At 49.7% G+C, this 21,365-nt stretch overlaps 1 pseudogene across 1 annotated transcript in view; it reads left to right on the top strand.

Annotated features, from left to right (window-relative positions):
• The first annotated feature begins 14,842 nt into the window (after positions 1-14,842).
• The window catches only part of LOC308610492 (ubiquitin-like modifier-activating enzyme 1), a 59,980-nt pseudogene continuing 53,457 nt past the window's right edge, over positions 14,843-21,365 (top strand). Inside the window, exon 1 of the transcript in view lies at positions 14,843-14,986. The product of the transcript in view is annotated as a ubiquitin-like modifier-activating enzyme 1 (transcript). The remainder of the gene's footprint in view (positions 14,987-21,365) is intronic.

Raw genomic sequence — 21,365 nt, 5'->3', positions numbered from 1 at the left:
AAAACTTCAGTTTCATGCAAAACTTGTAAGCCATAATCATCATACCAGGCAGAGGACAATTTTACAGGCAACATAATATATGGTGGTCGTTCAAGAATCATTAAAACTTGTACATTCATAGAGGAATTTATACAACTTGTCAAAATACAATCAAAGCAATGTGTCCAAAATGTAGAATCAGAAGCATTATGATAAATATTTAGATCCACATATTTTGGGGCTACCAAGAATACATAAGGTGTTGACACACAAGCCTGCATAGAATAAATGCCCATATTTTTAAGTCTTTGAAGAATAACTGGCGAAGGTGCAACAATAGCTTTCCAAAGCTGGGTCTGTGCATAATACATATTATCTTGAGCCATAGTTAGGATAGGAGGCACCCATCCTCCAGTGTGCCATCTATTAACAAGCATAGAAGCAGGAATGAATGAATTATTCCAATCATAACGTGCAAGATGTTGTAAATAAGATCTATAATCCTTACATAGATCAGGATTACTCCAATCATGCACATTTTTTGTGGTATCCTCTATGGGAATATCAATTCGTGAACAATATATACAATAATTCCATGTAGGAAATCCTGTATTGGTACCTACAGCATCCCAGTTACTATCCAATTGGTCTTCCGGAGATTGTAATATAATTGATTGTATTCCTGTACGAATACTTTAAGGAGGATTACAAGGAGGAAATTTAAAGAATGAGAGGCAGGTTGATTCTAAGTTTGATCTTCTCCGGGTGCTAGATAAATCAAAGACCAAAGAAGTCTCTTATTAGATTGACTCGAAGGAGAAGCAGTAAGCTGTCCTTTAGGAAAAACCAGTATACAACCATCCTTACGAGAGGCTACAGAATTATTAATTGATGGAAATATAAAACATATAGGATGAAACTCTGATTTTCCTTGAAAAATAAAATTATTCTTTGTTTAAATTTATTATATGGATAGGAGCTTATGGCTCCTCCCATTAACCTGGGCATAGTAGTAGACACTGGTATACCCTCATTATCCCAGGCTACAGTTTGTAAAATCAGTGGATCAGGGAGATAAGTCCAATAAGAATTACCCAAAACATTTCCCCTAGTTACCTGGCAGGCCAATATAGCAAGCATAGCAACAAAAAGATTTCCAGGTGTTAAGGTAGCTCCCTGGTCTATTACCACTTTCTCGGCGTCATCAGCAAGTCATTTAATCTGACCCCAAATTGATGGGTTTGAAGTTCTCGTAGAGATGGCTTGTCTCTTGTGAGGTCTCGGGCACGGACGTGGCAGACAAAGAATTGATCTCTCTCCGGTGGTGAGGTTTTGTATCTGCTGCAGCAATGGTTTCTATATGAGGAATGGTGACAGTGAACACGGTGACAACCCATGTTGACAGTGCTCATGGTAGCAGTACCCGTGGTTTCAGTGCTCACAGTGATAGTGCCCATGGTGGCAGTGCCCATGGTGACACTGCCCATGGTGACAATGCCCATAATGACGGTGCCCATGGTGACAGTACCCATGGTGCCATTGCTAATGGTGACATTGCTCACAGTGACAGTACCCATAGTAACAGTGATCACAGTGAGAGTGCTCATGGTGACAGTGTCCATGGTGACAGGGCTCATTGTGACAGTCTGCATTGTGCCAGTAACCCTAGTGACAGTTCTCACACTGACAGTGCCCATGGTGACAGTGTCCACGGTGAGAGTGCTTACGGTGGTAGTGCTCACAATAATAGTGCTCATGGTGACAGTGCCGATGGTGTCAGTGCTCACGGTGACAGTGCCCATGGTTATATTGCCCATGGTGAGAGTCCGCACGTTAATAGTGCCCATGGTAGCAGTTCCAATTGTGAAAGTGCACAGGATGACATTGCTCATGTTGGTAGTTCCCATGGTGAGAGTGCTCATGGTGATAGTGACCATGGTAACAGTGCACATGGTTGCTGTTCCCTTGGTGACAGTGCCCATGAGGACAGTACTCATGGTGACAGTTCTCATGGTGATAGTGCCAATGGTGACATTGCACATGGTGGCAGTGAAAAATGGTGACAGTGCCCATGTTGACAGTTCTCATGGTGACAGTGCACACGGTGACAACCCATGCAGACAATACACACGGTGCGAGTTCTCATGGTTGCAATACGCATGGTGACAGTGATCAAAGTGATAGTGCCGATGGTGGCAGTGCCCATGTTGACAGTGCCCATGGCGCCATTGCTTATGGTGGCAGTGCCCATGGTGACAGTTACCATAGTGAGAGTGCTCACAGTGATAGTGCCCATGGTGAAAGGGCTCATGGTGCCAGTCCGCATTGTGCCAGTACCCATGGAGACAGTGCTCATGGTGACAGTGACCACAGTGAGAGTGCTCATGGTGATAGTGCTCATGGTGACAGTTCAAATGGTGACAATACCCATGGTGAGAGTACTCATGGTGAAAATACCTATGGTGGCAGTTCTCATAGTGACAGTTCTCATGGTGACTGTGCTCATAATAGCAGTGCCCAAGGTGGCAATGCTCGTGGTGACAGTGCTAATGGTGACAGTGCTCTTGGTGGCATTTCCGATGGGGAAAATACCGATGGTGACACTGCGCATCGTTACAGTGCCCATGGTAACCATGCTCATGGTGATAGTGCACATTGTGACAGTGCCCATGGTGGTAGTTCACCTGGTGACAGTGTTAAATAGTGACAGTGCACATGCTGACAGTGCTCATGGTGATAGTGCCCATGGTGACAGTGCACAGGGTGATAATGGGCATTGTTACAGTGTTCATGGTAACAGAGCCCAAGGTAGCAGAGGCCATGGTGAGAGTGCCCACAATGACAGTGTCATTAGTGCCAGTGCCTTCAGTGACAATGCCCATGGTGACACTTCTCACGGTGACAGTGCCCATGGGGACAGTTCGCATGGTGAGATTTCTCATGGTGATACTGCCCGTTGTGACAGTGCTCACAGTGACAATTCCCATGGTGCCAGTGCCCATAGAGACATTCCGCATGGTCACATTTCTCATGGTGAAAGTGCCTATGTTGATATTGTCCATGGTGACACTGCACATGGTGGCAGTGCAAAATGGTGACAGTGCCAATGGTGACATTGCTCAAGGTGACTCTCCTTACAGTGATATTCCTTACAGTGACCGTGTGCATGGTGACACTGCACCCAGTAACAGTGTTCATAGTGACAGTGTTCAGAGTGATAGTTCCCATGCTGAGAGTTTCCATGGTGACAGTGCCCATAGTCACAATTCTTATGGTGTATTGCTCACAGTGACAGTGCCCATGGTGAAATTACCCAGGGTGACATTACTCATGGTGACAGTGCTCAGGGTGATAGTGCCCATGGTGAGAGTGCCCATGGTCACAATTTTCACAGTGATAATACCTATGCTGAGAGTACCTAGGGTGACAATGCCCATGGTGGCATGCCCATGGTGACAGTGCTCATGGTGAAAGTGTTCATGGTGACAGTGCCCAGGTTTACAGTGTTTATGGTGATAGATGTCACGGTGTCAGTGCCCACGGGGACAGTGTCCAGGCTGACAAAGCCCATGGTGATACTTCCATTGTGATAGTGCCCACGGTGACAGTGCCCATGGTGACAGCGCTCAGTGTGACAAGGCCCATGGTGACAGTGCTCATGGTGACCGTGCTCATGGTGACAGTGCCCATAGTGAAAGTGCTCACCTGGTAAGTGTCCCTGATAACATTACCCATGGTGGTAGTGCCCCTGGTGACCGTACCCATAGTGAAAGTGCTAATGGTGACCATGCCCATGGTGACAGTGCCGATGGTGAGAGTGCCAATAGTGAGAGTGCTCATGGTGAAACTGCCCATGGTAACATTGCCCATGGTGATAGTTCTCATGGTGTCAACCCCACAGTGACAGTGCCAATGGTGATAGTGCCCGTGGTGAGAGTTCTTACATTGAGTGCGACCATAATGACCATTTTCACGGTGACAGTGCCCATGATGATATTACCCATGGTGACAGTACTCTTGGTAAAAGTGCCCATGGTGACACTGCACATGGTGGCAGTGCAAAATGGTGACAGTGCCCATGGTGATGTTGATCATGGTGACATTGCTTACGGTGATAGTCCTTATAGTGATAGTGTGTATGGTGAAACTGCAACAGTGACAGTGCTCATGGTGACAGTGTTCACGGCGATAGTGCCGATGGTGAATGTGCCGTTGGTGATAGTGCCCATAGTCACAATTCTCACAGTGTAGTGCTCACGGTGACAGTGCCCATAGTGAGAATACACAAGGTGACAGTATTCATGTTGACATTGCTCATGGTGAGAGTGCCCATGTTCACAACTCTCAAGGCGATAGTGCCCATGGTGACAATACCCAGGGTGACAGAGCTCATGGTAAAAGTGCTCACGGTGACAGTGCCCGTGGTGAGAGTAACTAAGGTGATATCTCAAATGGTGAGTGTGCTCATGGTGACAGTGCCCATGGTGACAATACCCACGGTGTCCTGCCCATGGTGACAGTGATCATGGTGACACTGCTCTTGTGGACAGTGCCATAAGTGACATTGTTCATTGTGGCAGTGCTCATGGTGACAGTGCCCATGGTTACAGTGCTTATGGTGATAGATGTCACGGTGGCCGTGCCACAGTGAAAGTGCCCACGCTGACAAAGCCTATGGTGATACTTCCCATTTTGACAGGGCTCACGGTGACAGAGCCCATGGTGACAGTGCCCAAGATCACAGTTCCCATGGTGAGAGTGCTAATGGTGACTGTGCCCATGGTGACAGTGCCCAGTGTGACCACGTCCATTGTGACAGTGCTCACGGTGACCGTGTCGATGCTGACAGTACCGATCGTGATAGTGCCAATAGTGAGAGTGCTCACGGTGATACTGCTCACAGTAATAGTGCTCATGGTTACAGTGCAAATGGTGACAATACCCATGATGACACTACTCATGTTGAAAATACCCATGTGTCAGTTCTCATAGTGACCGTTCTCATGGTGACAGTGCAAATGGTGACAATACCCATGGTGAGAGTACTCATGTTGAAAATACCCATGGTGGCAGTTCTCATAGTGACCATTCTCATGGTGACAGTGCTCATAATAGCAGTGCCCAAGGTGGCAGTGCTCGTGGTGACAGTACTCTTGGTGGCAGTTCCCATGGGGACAGTACTGATGGTGACACTGGGCATTGTTACAGTGCCTATGGTAACTGTGCTCACAGTGAGAGTGCACATCGTGACAGTGCCCATGGTGGTAGGTCACCTGGTGACAGTGCTAAATAGTGACAGCGCACTTGCTGACAGTGCTCATGGTGATAGTGCCATGGTGACAGTGCACATGGTGATAATAGGCATTGTTACCATGTTCATGGTGACAGAACTCTAGGTGGCAGTGGCCATGGTGACAGTGCCCACAATGACAGTGCCCGTGGTGAGAGTGCCGACAGTGACAATGTGCATGGTGACACTTCGCATGGTGACAGTGCCCATGGGGACACTTAGCATGGTGAGATTTCTCATGGTGATAGTGCCTGTTGGGACAGTGCTCACAGTGACAATGCCCATGGTTCCAGTGCCCATAGAGACATTCCTCACGGTCACATTTTTCACGGTGAAACTGCTTATGGTGATATTACCCATGGTGACACTGCACATGGTGGCAGTGCAAAAGGGTGATAGTGCCCATGGTGACATTGCTCATGGTGATTTTGCTTATGGTGATAGTCATTACGCTGAAAGTGCACATGATGACACTGCACGGAGTGTCAGTGTTCATGGTGACAGTGTTTATGGTGATAGCTCACATTGTGTGTACATGGTGACAGTGCCCATAGTCCCAAATCTCATGGTGTAGTGCTCATAGTGACAGTGCCCATGGTGAAAATTCCCAGGGTGACAGTACTCATGTTGACAGTGCTCAGGGTTATAGTGCCCATGGTGACAGTGCCCATGTTCACAATTCTCACAGAGATAATGCCTATGGTTTGAGTACCTAGTGTGGCAATGCCCATGGAGACAGTGCCCAAGGTGTCATGCCCATGGGGACAGTGCTCATGGTGACAGTGCTCACGTTTGCAGTGCCATAAATAACGGTGCTCATTGGGGCAGTGCTCATGGTGACCGTGCTCATGATGACAATGCCCATGTTTAGAGTGTTTATGATGATAGATGTCACGGTGTCAGTGCCCACGGGGACAGTGCCCATGCTGACAAAGCCCATGTGATACTTCCCATTGTGAAAGTGCCCATGGTGACATCGCCCAGTGTGACAAGTCCCATGGTGACACTGCTCATGGTGACAGTGCCGATGGTGAGAGTGCCAATAGTGACAGTGCTCATGGTGCAACTGCCCATGGAGACATTGCCCATGGTGATACTGCTCTTGGTAACAACCCCACAGTGACAGGGCCAATGGTGATAGTCCCCGTGGTGACAGTTCTTACATTGAATGTGACCATGGTGACAGTTCTCACGGTGAGAGAGCCTATGGTGAAAATTCTAATAGTGACCATGCTCACGGTAACAGTGCCCATGGTGATTTTACCCAGGGTGACAGAGCTCATGGTAAAAGTGCTCACGGTGGCAGTGCCCATGGTGAGAGTACTTAAGGTGACAATTCCCATGCTAGGAGTGCTCATGGTAACAGTGCCCATGGTGACAATACCAAGGGTGTCCTGCCCATGGTGACAGTGATCATGGTGACACTGCTCATGTGGACAGAGCCATAAGTGACTGTGCTCATTGTGTCAGTGCTCATGGTGACCGTGCTCATGCTGAACAGTGCCCAAGGTTACAGTGCTTATGGTGATCAATGTCACGGTGGCTGTGCCCACGGTGACAGTGTCCACGATGACAAAGCCCATGGTGATACTTCCCATTGTGACAGTGCCCACGGTGACAGAGACCATGGTGACAGTGCACAAGATAACAGTACCCAAGGTGAGAGTGATAACTGTGACTGTGCCCATGTTGACAGCACTCAGTGTGACAACACCCATTGTGAAAGTGCTCACAGCGACTGTGTCGATGCTGACAGTGCCGATGGTGATAGTGTCAATTGAGAGAGTACTCACGGTGACACTGCCCATGGAGACACTGCCCATAGTGATAGTGCTCATCGTGACAACACCTCGGAGGCAGTGCTAATGGTGAGAGTCCTCGTGGTGACAGTTCTCACGGTGAAAATGACCCTGTTGAAATTGCTCATGGTGACAGTGCCCATGGTGACAGTACTCAAGGTGATAGTCTCCATGTTGACAGTGCCCATGGTGACTCTTCTCATGGTGACAGTGCCTATGGTGATAATGCTCTTAGTGACAGTGCTCACGGGGACAGTGCCCATGGTGACAGTGACCACGGTGACTGTTCTCACCATGATAGTGCACATGGTGACAGTGTTCGTGGTGACAGTCCGCATTGAGGCTGTGCCCATGGTGACAGTGCTCAGGGTTATAGTGCCCACAGTGATAGTACTCACATTGACAGTGTCCAAGGTGACAATACCGACGGTGACAGTAATGATGGTGAAAGTGCCCATGGTGGCAGTTCTCATAGTGACAGTTCTTGTGACAGTGCTCATGGTGGTAGTGCCCATGGTGAGACTACCAATGGTGAAAACTGACCATGGTGACAGTGCACATGGTCATGGTGCATCTGGTGGCAGTGCGCATAGTGACAGTGCCCATGGTGATATTGCTCATGGTGATAGTGCCCATGGTGAGAGTGCCCATGGTTACAGTGCTCATGGAGACAGTGCCCATGGTGACAGTGCCCCTTGTGACGGTGCACACCGTGAGAGTGCCCATGGTGGTTGTGCCCATGGTGACAGTTCTTATCATCATACTGCTCACGGTAGCAGTGTTTATGGTAAGAGTGCTCATGGTGGCAGTGCTCACAATGAGAGTGCCAAAGGGGAGAATACTGACTGTGACAGTGCCCATGGGGACTTTTCTCTGTGTGACAGTGCCCTTGGGGAGAGTTAGCAGGGTGAGATTTTTCACAATAAGATCTGTCACCATGGGCACAGACACCATGGGCACTCTAATGGTGTGCACTGTCCCCAGGGGCACTGACACTATGGGTACTGTCACCATGAGCACTGTAACCATGGGCACTCTCACCATGGGCACTATCAATATGAGCAATATCACTATGGACACTGTCACCATTTTGTACTGCCACCATGTGGAGTGTCACCATGGGCATTTTCACTATGAGTACTGTCACCATGGGTAATATCACCATGGTCACTGTCACCGTGAGCACTCTCACTATGAGAATTTTCTCCATTGGCCCTATCACCATGAGAATTGTCAGCATGGGCACTGTCAACATGGAGACTCTCATCTTGAGCACTATCACCATGAACACTGTCACCATGAGCAATTTCAACAGGGCCACTTTCACCATGAGAACGGTCATCACCGGGGCTCTCACCATTGGCACTGCCTCTGAGAGGTTGTCACGATGAGCACTATCACCATGGGCAGTGTCTCCATGGGCAGTTTCACCATGAGCACCCTCACTATTGGCACTATCACCATTGGCACTGTCAATGTCATCACGGTCACCGTGAGCACTGTCACAATGGGTTTTGTCACACTGGGTGCTGTCACAATGGGCACAGTCACCATTAGCAGTCTCACCATGGGCACTGTGACCATGGGCACTGTCACCATAAGCACGGTCACCATGAGCACTGCAACAATGAGCACTGTCACTTATGTCACTGTCCTCATGAGAAGTGTCACCGTGATCACTCTCACCATGGGCAGGACACCCTGGGTATTGCCACCATGGGCACTGTCACCATGAGCACTCTCACCATGGGAATTGTCACCTTAGGTACTGTCACCATGGGCACTGTCACCGTGAACACTTTTACCATGCGCTTTGTCACCCTGGGTATTGTCACTATGGGCACTATCACCATGAGAGTTCTAAACATGGGCACTCTCACCATGGGCACTATCACCATGAGCAATGTCACCATGAATACTGTCACAATGTGTATTGTCACCATGGGCACTGTCACCGTTAGCACTCTCACCATGGGCACTGTGATCTTGGGCACTGTCACCATGGGATCTGCCCCCATTGGCACTGTCACAATGGGAAGTATCACCATGGGCTTTGTCAGCGTGGGCAATGTCACCGTGGGCAAGGCCACCATGACATCTATCATCATAGGCACTGTAACCATGGGCACTGGCACCATGAGCATGGTCACCATGAGCACTGCCACAATGAGTAATGTCACTTATGGAACTGTCCTCATGAAAAGTGTCCCCATGGTCACTGTCACCATGGGCAGGACACCCTGGGTATTGTCACCATGGGCACTGTCTCTATGAGCATTCTCACCATGGAAATTTTCACCGTAGGTACCGTCACCATGGACACTGTCTCCGTGAACACTTTTATCATGAGCTCTGTCACCCTGGGTATTGTCACCATGGGCACTATCACCGTGAGAGTTGTGAACTTGGGCACTCTCACCATGGGCACTATCACCTTGAGAAATGTCACCATGAATACTGTCACCCTGTGTATTTTCAGCATGGTCACTGTCACCGTAAGCAATACACCGTGAGAATTGTGACTATGGGCACAGTCACCATTGGCACATTCACCATTGGCACTATCGCCGTGAACACGGTCACCATGAGCACTATCACTGTGTGCAGTTTCACCGTACACACTCTCACTGTAAGGATTATCACCATAAGCAATGTCACCATGATCAATATCCTCATGGGCACTTTCACCATTTTGTACTGCCACCATGTGCAGTGTCACCATGGGCATTTTCACTATGAGTACTGTCACCATGGGTAATATCACCATGGTCACTGTCACCATGAGCACCCTCACTATTAGAATTTTCACCATTGGCCCTGTCACCATGAGAATTGTCACCATGGGCACTGCCAACATGGAGACTATCACCTTGAGCACTGTCACCATGGTCACATTTAATGTAAGACCTGTCACCTCGGGGACTACCAACATTGGTACTGTCACCATGGGGTTGTCACCATGAGCACTATCATCATGGGCGATGTCTCCTTGGGCAGTTTTACCATGAGCACTGTCACTATTGGCAATCTCACCACTGGCACTGTCACCATGGGCACCATCACCGTGAGCACTGTCACCATGGGCCTTGTGACACTGGGTGCTGTCACCATGGGCACTGTCACCGTAGGCACTGTCACAATGGGAAGTATCACCATGGTCTTTGTCAGCCTTGGCACTGTCCCCATGGGCACTGACACCGTGACATCTATCACCATAAACACTGTAAACACGGGCAATGTCACCATGAGCACTGGCACAATGAGCACTGTTATTTATGGCACTGCCACCATGAGCATTGTGACCCTGAGCACTGTCACCATGGGCATGACCCCATGGGCACTGTCACCATGGGCATTGTCACCCTAGGTACTCTCACCATAGGCATTATCACTGTGAGAATTGTGAACATGGGCAATGCCAATATGAACACTGTCACCATGAGTACAGTCTTCCTGTTTATTGTCACCCTGGGCACTGTACCGTGAGCACTACACCGTGAAAATTGTGACTCTGGGCACTGTCACCATCGGCTCATTCACCATCAGCACTATCGCCGTTAACACTGCCACCATGAGCACTGTCACTGTGTGCAGTTTCACCATACACACTATCACCGTAAGCAATGTCACCATGAGCAATATCTCCATAGGCACTGCCACTATTTTGCACTGCCACCATGTGCAGTGTCACCATGGGCACATTTACCATGAGTACTGTCACCATGGGTAATATCACCATGGACACTTCACCGTGAGCACTGTCACTATGAGAATTTTCACCATAGGCACTGTCACCATGAGAAGTGTCACCATGGGCACTGTCAACATGGAGACCATCACCTTGAGCACTGTCACCATGAGCACTGTCACCATGAGCAATATCACCATGGTCACATTCAATGTAAGAACTGTCAGCACGGGGACTATCACCATTGGCACTGTCACTGAGGGGTTGTCACAATGAGCACTATCACCATGGGCATTGCCTCCATGGGCAGTTTCACCCTGAGCACTGTCACTATTTGCACTCTCACTGTTGGCACTATCACCACAGGCACGGTCACTGTGGGCCCTGTCACCATTGGCCTTCTCACACTGGGCAATGTCATCATGGGCACTGTCACAATGGGCACTGTCACAATGGGAAGTATCACCATGGGCTTTGTCAGTGTGGGCACTGTCTCCGTGGGCACTGACACCATGACATCTATCACCATAAACACTGTAAACATGGACACTGTCACCATGAGCACGGCCACCATGAGCACTGCCACAATGAGCACTGTTATTTATGGCACTGCAATCATGAGCACTGTCACCATGAGCACTGTCACCATGGGCATGACACCATGGGCACTGTCACCATGGGCATTTTCACCCTAGGTTCTCTCACCATAGGCATTATCACTGTGAGAATTGTGAACATGGGCACTGTAACCATGGACACTATCACCATGAACACTCTCACCATGATCACTGTTACCATAGGTACTGTCACTGTGAGCACTATCACCATAGGCAATGGCAGCGTGGGCACTGTCACCATGGGCACTGTCATCATGGGTATTGTCACCGTGGGCAGTGTCACCATGGGCAAGGCCACCATGGGCAATACCACTGTGAGCACTGTCACCACGGGTACTACTATCATGTGCACTGTCACTGTGAGCAATGTCAGCATGGGTTGTCACCGTTTGCACTGTCACCATGAGAACTGTCAACATGAGCACTGTCACCATTTTCCACTGCCACAATGTGCACTACCACCATGGGCACTATCACCATGAGCACTGGCACCATAAGTACTGTCATCATGGGCACTCTCACCAAGGGCACGGCCACCCTGTGCACTGTTACCATGGTCACTATCACCGTGAGCACTGTCACCATGGGAACTACCAACATGGGCACTGTCATCATTAGCACTTTCACAAAGGGCACTGCCACCATGGCACTATTCACGTGAGCACACTCACCATGGGCACTATCACCATAGGCACTGTCAGTTTCAGCACTATCACCATGGGTACTGCAACCCTGACCAATGTCACCATTAGCACTGTCACCATTCTCAGTATCACCATGTGCACTGTCACCATGGGCACTATCACCATGAGAACTGTCAGTCTGAGCACTGTCACCATGGGTATTGTGACTTTGGGCACTGTCACCGTGAGCTCTGTCACCATGGTCACTTTGCCATGAGCACTGCCACTCTGACCACTCTCACTATAAGAACTGTCACCATGGGCACTTTCACGATGGGCACTTCCAACATTGGCACTATCACCATGAGCACTGTCAACAAAAGCACTGTCACCGTGGGCAGTGTCAGCATGCACAATGTCACTGCAAGGACTATCACATTAAGAAATGTCATGATGGGCACTGTCAACATTTTGCACTGCCACCATGTGCACTATCAACTTAGGCACTGTCACCATGAGCACTTTATCACTGAGTACTCTCACCATGGGTAATATCACCATGGGCACTCTCACCATGAGAACTATCACCATGAGCAATGTCATGATGGGCACTGGCGCAATGGGTCTTGTCACTATGAGCACTGAAACAATGGGCACTATCACCGTGAGAAATCTCACCACGCTAACTGTCCCCAAGGGCACTGTCACAGAGAGAAAAGTCATCATGGGAACTGTCCCAGTCAGTATTCTCACCATGGGTACTCTCTTTGTGGGTAATGCCTCCGTAAGCACTATTACCATGAATACTGCTACCGTGAGCACTAGCATGATAAGAACTGTCACCATGGGCACGGCCACCATGGGCACTCTCAGGGTGTGCACTGTCACCAGGGGCACTGTCACCATGAGCAATGTAACCATGGGCACTCTCACCATGAGCAATATCACCATGGGCACTGTCACTCTTTGCACTGCCACCAGATGCACCATGACCATGTACACTGTCACCATGGGCAGTGTCACCATTGGTAGTCTCACTATGGGCACTGCCACCATGAGCACTGTCACCAAGAGCACTGTCACCATGAGCACAGCCACCATGAGCACCGTCACAAGAACTGTCACTATGAGAACTGTCACCATGGGCACTTTCATATGATTACGGTCACCGTGGTTATTGTCACCTTTGGCACTGTCAACGTGAGTACTATCACCGTGAGCACAATCACCCTGAGCACTGTCACCATGGGCACAGCCTCAATGCGGACTGTCACCGTGAACACTGTCACCATGGGCACTACCATGGTGAGAACAGTCACCATGGTCACTGTCACCATGGGCACTGTCCCCGTGAGCACCGTAACTAAGGGCATAATCACCATATGCACTGTCACCGTGAGAACAGTCACCATGGGCACTGTCAACATGGAAACTATCACCATGAGCAATGTCACCATGAGCAATTACAACAGGATCACTTTCACCGTTAGAACTGTCACCGCGGGGACTCTCACTATTGGCACTGCCTCCGAGGGTTTGTCATGATGAGCACTATCACCATGGGCAGTGTCTCCATGGGCAGTGTCACCGTGAGCACTCTCAATATTGGCACTATCAACATCAGCACTGTCAGCATAGGCACGGTCACCGTGAGCACTGTCATAAAGGGCATTGTCACACTGTGTGTTGTCACCATGGGAACAGTCACCATTAGCACTCTCACCATGGGCACTGTGATCTTGGGCACTGTCACCATGGACTCTGCCCCCGTTGGCACTGTCACAATGGGAAGTATCACCATGGGCTTTGTCAGCGTGAGCAATGTCACCGTGGGCAAGGTCACCATGACATCTATCACCATAGGCACTGTAACCATGGGCACTGGCACCATGAGCACGGTCACCATGAGCACTGCCACAATGAGCAATGTCACTTATGGCACTGTCCTCATGAGAAGTGAAACCATGATCATTGTCACCATGGGCAGGACAGCCTGGGTATTGTCACCATGGGCACTGTCACCATGAGGACTCTCACCATGGGAATTGTCACCTTAGGTACTGTCACCATGGGCACTGTCACCATGATCCCTTTTCCATGAGCTCTGTCACCCTGGGTATTGTCACCATGGGCACTATCACCATGAGAGTTGTGAACATGGGCACTTTCACCATGGGCACTATCACCATGAACAATGTCACCATGAATACTGTCACCCTCTGTATTGTCACCATGGGCACTGTCACCGTAAGCACTACACCGTCAGAATTGTGACAATGGGCACAGTCACCATGGGCACATTCACCACTGGAACTATCGCCGTGAACACTGTCACCATGAGCACTGTCTCTGTGTGCAGTTTCACCATACACACTATCACTGTAAGGACTATCATCGTAAGCAATGTCACCATGAGCAATATCCCCATGGGCACTGTCACCATTTTGCACTGCCACCATGTGCAGTGTCACCATGGGCACTTTCACTATGAGTACTGTCACCATGGGTAATATCACCATGGTCACTCTCACCATGAGCACTGTCATTATGAGAATTTTCACCATAGGCCCTGTCACCATGAGAACTGTCACCATCCTCACTGTCAACATGGAGACCATCACCTTGAGCACTGTCACCATGAGCGATGTCACCATGGTCACATTCAACGTAAGAACTGTCACCACAGGGACTATCAACATTGGCACTGTCACCATGGCGTTGTCATCATGAGCACTATCACCATTAGCAATGTCTCCATGGGCAGTTTCACCGTGAGCACTTTCACTATTGACACACTTACCACTGGCACTGTCACAATGGGCACTGTCACCGTGAGTACTGTCACCATGGGCCTTGTCACTCTGGGCGTTAACATCATTGGTACTGTCACCGTGGACACTGTCCCAATGGGAATTTTCACCATGGGCTTTGTCAACATAGGCAGTGTCCCCGTGGGCACTGACACCGTGACATCTATCACCATAAACCCTGTACACATGGGCACTGTCACCATGAGCACGGTCACCATAAGCACTGCCACAATGAGCACTGTTATTTATGGCACTGCCAACATAAGCACTGTCACCGTGGGCATGACACCATGGGCACTGTCACCATGGGCATTGTCACCCATGGTACTCTCACCACAGGCATTGTCACTGTGAGAATCGTGAACATGGGCACTGTCTCCATGGGCATTATCACCATGAGCACTGTCACGATGAGCACTGTCACCCTGGGTATTTTCACCATGGGCACTGTCACTGTGAGCACTACACCGTGAGAATTGTGACTATGGGCACTGTCACCATGAACACTCTCACCATGGGAACACTGTCACCATGAACACTGTCACTGTGTGCAGTGTCACCATGCGCACTGTCACCATTTTGCACTGCCACCATGTGCAGTGTCACCATGGGTAATATCACCATAGGCACATTCACCATGAGAAATGTGACCATGCGGAATGTCTCTATGGGCCCTGGCACCCTGGACATTGTCACTGTGAGTACTGTCACAACGAGCACTATAACCGTGACAAATATCACCATGCTAACTGTCCCCATGGGCACTCTCACTGTTAGAAGTGTCAGCATGGGCACTGTCACTGTCGTCACTGTCACCATGGCCACTGCCACCTTGGGCTCTGTCACCATGAACACTGTAACAATGTCCATTATCACCGTGTGCACTGTCACCATGGGCACTATCACCATGAGCACTGTCAGCATGTGCACTGTCACTATTTAGCACTGTCACCAGGTGAACTACCACCAGGGGCACTGTCACGATGTGCACTATCACCGTGAGCACGGTTACCATGGGCACTGTAACAATGCACAGTGTCACCATTGGTACTGCCCCCATGAGAACTGCCACCAAGTGCACTGTCACCATTAGCACTGTCGCAACAAGCACTGTCACCTTGGGAACTGCTATTATGAGTACTGTCACCATGAGAACTGTCACTATGAGAACTGCCACCATGGGTATTTTCAACATGAGTACCGTCACCCTGGGTATTGTCACCATTTGCACTGTCACCATAAGCACTATTACCGTCAGCACTATCACCGTGAGCACTCTCACTGTCACCACTGTCACCATGAGCACTGTTGCCCTGGGTACTGACACAATTCGGACTGTCACCATGAGCCCTGTCACCATGGGCAATATCACTGTGAGCACTCTCACCTTACTCACTGTCTCATGGGCACTGTTACCATGAGCACTGTCAACATAGACAATAGTGCTGTGGGCAGTGTCACCATGGGCACTGCCACCATGTGCACTATCACTGTGAGCACTGTCACCATGGGTACTGCAACCATGAGAAATATCACAGTGAGTACTGTCTGAATGGGTTGTCACCATGTGCACTGTCACCATGAGAACTGTCAACATGGGCACTCTCACCATTTTTCGTTGCCACCATGTGCAATGTCACCATGGGCACTATCACTATGAGAATTGTCACCAAGAGTACTGTCATCATGGGTACTGTCACCAAGGGCACTGCCACCACGTGCACTGTTATCATGGTAACCAGCATCGTGAGCACTTTCACAATGGGAACTACCACCAATGGGCATTATCAACGTAAGGACTCTCACCATGGGCACTATCACCATCGGCACTCTCACCATCGGCACTATTGCCATGAACACTGTCACCATGAACACTGTCACCGTGTGCAGTTTCACCATACACACTATCACTGTAAGGACTATCACCGTAAGCAATGTCACCATGAGCAATATCACCATGGGCACTGTCACCATTTTGCACTGCAACCATGTGCAGTGTCACCATGAGTACTGTCATCATGGGTAATATCACCATGGGCACTCTCACCATAAGCACTGTCACTATGAGAATTTTCACCAAAGGCACTGTCACCGTGAGGACTGTCACTATGGTCACATTCAATGTAAGAACTGTCACCACGGGGACTATTACCATTGGCACTGTCACTGTGGACTTGTCACCATGAACACTATCAAATGGGGAATATCTCCATGGGCTGTTTCCCCATGAGCACTGTCACTATTGACACTCTCACAATCGGCACTGTCACCATGGGCACAGTAACCATGAGCAGTGTCACCATGGGCCTTGTCACACTGGGCACTGTCACCATGGGCACTTTCACAATGGGAAGTATCACCACGGGCTTTGTCAGCGTGGGCACTGTCCCCGTTGGCACTGACACCGTGACATCTATCAGCATAAGCACTTTAAACGTGGGCACTGTCACCATGAGCACGGTCACCATGAGCACTGTCACCATGGACCTTGTCACATTGGGTGCTGTCACCATGGGCACTGTCACCATGAGCATGCTCACCTTAAGCACTGCCAGAATGAGCACTGTTATTTATGGCTCTCCCAACATGAGCACTGTTACCATGAGCACTGTCACCATGGGCATGACACCATGAACACTGTCACCATGGGCATTGTCACCCTAGGTACTCTCACCATAGGCATTATCACCATGAGAATTGTGAACATGGACACTGTCACCATGGGCACTATCACATTGAGCACTGTCACCATGAGTACTGTCACCCTGGGTATTTTCACCATGGGCCGTGTCACTGTGAGCACTACACCATGAGAGTTGTGACTATGGGCACTGTCACCATGGACACTCTCACCATGGGAACAACCACCGTGAACACTGTCATCATGAACACTTTCACCATGTGCACTGTCACCATGAGAACTGTCAGTATGGGCACTGTCACCATTATTCACTGCAACCATGTGCACTACCACCATGGGCACTGTCACCATGGGCACTATCACGGTGAGCACTGTCACCATGAGTAGTGTCATCATGGGTACTGTCACCAAGGTCACGGCCACCATGTGCACAGTTACCATGGTCACTATCACCGTGAGCACTGTCACCATGAGAACTACCAACATGGGCACTGTCTTCATGAGCACTTTCACAATGGGAACTGCCACCATGGGCACTATTAATGTAAGCACTCTCACCATGGGCACTATCACCAAGGGCACTGTCAGTTTCAGCACTATCACCATGGGTACTGCAACCATGACCACTGTCACCACAAACACTGTCACCATTCTCAGTATCACCATGTGCACTGTCACCATGGGCACTATCACCATGAGAACTGTCAGTCTGAGCACTGTCACCATGTGTATTGTGACTTTGGGCACTGTCACCGGGAGCACTGTCACCTTGGGCACTGGCACAATGTGAACTTTCACCATGAACATTGTCATCATGTGCACAATCACTGTTAGAACTGTCACGGTCGTCACTGTCAAAATGGGAACTGTAACCGTGAGCACTTTCACCGTGAGGGTTGTGACCATGGGCACTGTCACCATGGGCAAGGTTCCCATGGACAATTTCACTGTTAGTACTCTCACCATGGACACTATAACTATGGGCACTGTCACCGTGAGCTCTGTCACCATGGGCACTTTCACCATGAGCAGTGACACTCTGACCACTCTCACCATAAGAGAGGTCACCATGGGCACTTTCACGATGGGCACTTCCACCATTGGCACTATCACAGTGAGCACTGTCAACAAGAGCACTGTCACGGTGGGCAGTGTCACCATGTGCACTGCCACCATGTGCACTATCACCTTAGGCACTGTCACCATGAGCATTTTATCACTGAGTACTGTCACCATGGGTAATATCACCATGGGCACTGTCACTGTGAGAACTGTCACCATGAGCAATGCCATGATGGGCACTGGAGCCATGGGTCTAGTCACTATGAGCACTGAAACAATGGGCACTATCACCGTGAGAAATCTCACCATGCTAACTCTCCCCAAGGGCACTATCACAGAGAGAAAAGTCACCATCGGAACTGTCACAGTCAGTATTCTCATCTTTGGCATTCTCATTGTGGGCACTGCCTCCGTGGGCACTATTATCATGAACACTGGTACCGTGAGCTCTATCATGATAAGAACTTTGACCATGGGCACGGCCACCATGGGCATTCTCACGGTGTGCACTGTCACCAGGGGCATTGTCACCATGGACACTGTCACAATGAGCATGATAACCATGGGCACTCTCACCATGGGCACTATCACCATGAGCAATATCACCATGGGCACTGTCACTATTTTGTACTGCCACCAGAGGCACCATGACTATGTGCACTGTCACCATGTGCAGTGTCACCATTGGTATTCTCACCATGGGCACTGCCACCATGAGCACTGTCACCACGAGCACTGCCACCATGAGCACTGTCACAAGAACTGTCCCTATGAGAACTGCCACCATGGGCACTTTCACCATGATTACTGACACCGTGAGTATTGTCTCCTTGGGCAATGTCATCGTGAGTACTATCACCATGAGCACTATCACCCTGAGAACTGTCACCACGGGCACAGCCTCAATGCGGGCTGTCATCATGAACACTGTCACCATGGGCACTATCACGGTGAGAAGAGTCACCGTGGTCACTGTCACCATGGGCACTGTCACTAAGAGCATTATCACCATAGGCACTGTCACCATGAGAACAGTCACCATGGGCACTGTCAACATGGAGACTATCACCTTGAGCACTGTCACCATGAGCAATTTCAACAGGGTCACTTCCACCGTGAGAACTGTGACCATGCATACTCTCACTATTGGCACTGCCTCTTAGGGGTTGTCACGATGAGCACTATCACCATTGTCAGTGGTCTCCATGGGCCGTGTCACCCTGTGCACTCTCAGTATTGGCACTATTACCATCGGCACTGTCATCATCGGCATGGTCACCGTGAACACTGTCACAATGGGTGTTGTCACAATGGGCGCTGTCACCATGGGCACAGTCACCATTAGCACTCTCACCATGAGCACTGTGATATTGGGCACTGTCACCATGGGCTCTGTCACAGTGGGCACTGTCAGAATGGGAAGTATCACCATGGGCTTTGTCAGCATGGGCACTGTCACCATAGGCATGGCCACCGTGACATCTATCACCATAAGCACTGTAACCAGGGGCACTGTCACCATAAGCATGGTCACCATGAACACTGCCACAATGAGCACTATCACCATGGGCAATGTCTCCATGGGCAGTTTCACCATGAGCACTGTCACTATTGGCACTCTCACCATCGGCATTGTCACCATTGGCACGGTCACCATTAGCCTTGTCACCATGGGCCTTGTCACACTGGGCGCTGTCACCATGGGCACTGTTAGGGTGGGCTCTCTCACAATAGGAAGTATCACCATGGGCTTTGTCAGCGTGGGCACTGTCCCCGTGGACACTGACACCGTGACATCTATCACCATAAACACTGTATACAAGGGCAATGTCACCATGAGCACGGTTACCATGAGCATTGCCACAATGAGCACTGTTATTTATGGCACTGCCAACATGGCACAGTCACCATGAGTGCTCTCTACCATGGGCATGACACCATGGGCACTGTCACCATGGGCATTGTCACCCTAGGTACTCTCACCATAGGCATTATCACTGTGAGAATTGTGAACATGGGCAATGTCACCAAGGGCACTGTCACCATGGGCACTCTCACCATGAGTACTGTCACCCTGGGCATTTTCACTTTGGGCACTGTCACTGTGAGCACTACAGCATGAGATTTGTGACTATGGTCACTGTCACCATGGACACTCTCACAATGGGAACTATCACCGTGAACACTGTCACAATGAACACTGTCACTCTGTGCAGTGTCACCATGCACACTGTGACCATAAGGACTATCAATGTAAGCCAAGTCACCATGAGCAATGTCACCATGGGCACTGTCACCATTTTGCACTGCCACCATGTGCAGTGTCAAGATGGGTAATATCATTATAGGCACATGCACTCTGAGAAATGTGACCATGTGGAATGTCTCTATGGGACCTGGCACCATGGGCATTGTCACTGTGAGCACTGTCACAATGGGCACTATCACTGTGACAAATCTCACCATGCTAACTGTCTCAATGGGTACTGCCACCGTTAGAAGTGTCAGCATGGGCACTGTCACTGTTGGCACTGTCACCAAGGGCACTGTCATTGTGGGCACTGTCACCATGGCCACTGCCACCTTGGGCTCTGTCACCATGAACACTGTAACCATGTCCATTATCACCGTGTGCATTGTCACCATGGGCACTATCACCATGAGCACTGTCAGCATGTGCACTGTCACTATTTAGCACTGTCACCAGGTGAACTACCACCAGGGGCACTGTCACGATGTGCACTATCACCGTGAGCACGGTTACCATGGGCACTGTAACAATGCACAGTGTCACCATCGGTACTGTCCTCATGGGAACTGCCACCAAGTGCACTGTCACCAGTAGCACTGTCACCA

This window comes from Mesoplodon bidens, assembly GCF_964165515.1.
Source record: "Mesoplodon bidens genome assembly, contig: HAP1_SCAFFOLD_123, whole genome shotgun sequence".
NCBI classification, from domain to species: Eukaryota; Metazoa; Chordata; class Mammalia; order Artiodactyla; family Ziphiidae; genus Mesoplodon; species Mesoplodon bidens.
Note: the sequence above shows the minus strand (reverse complement) of the source record. Positions and strands in the feature narration are given on the sequence as shown.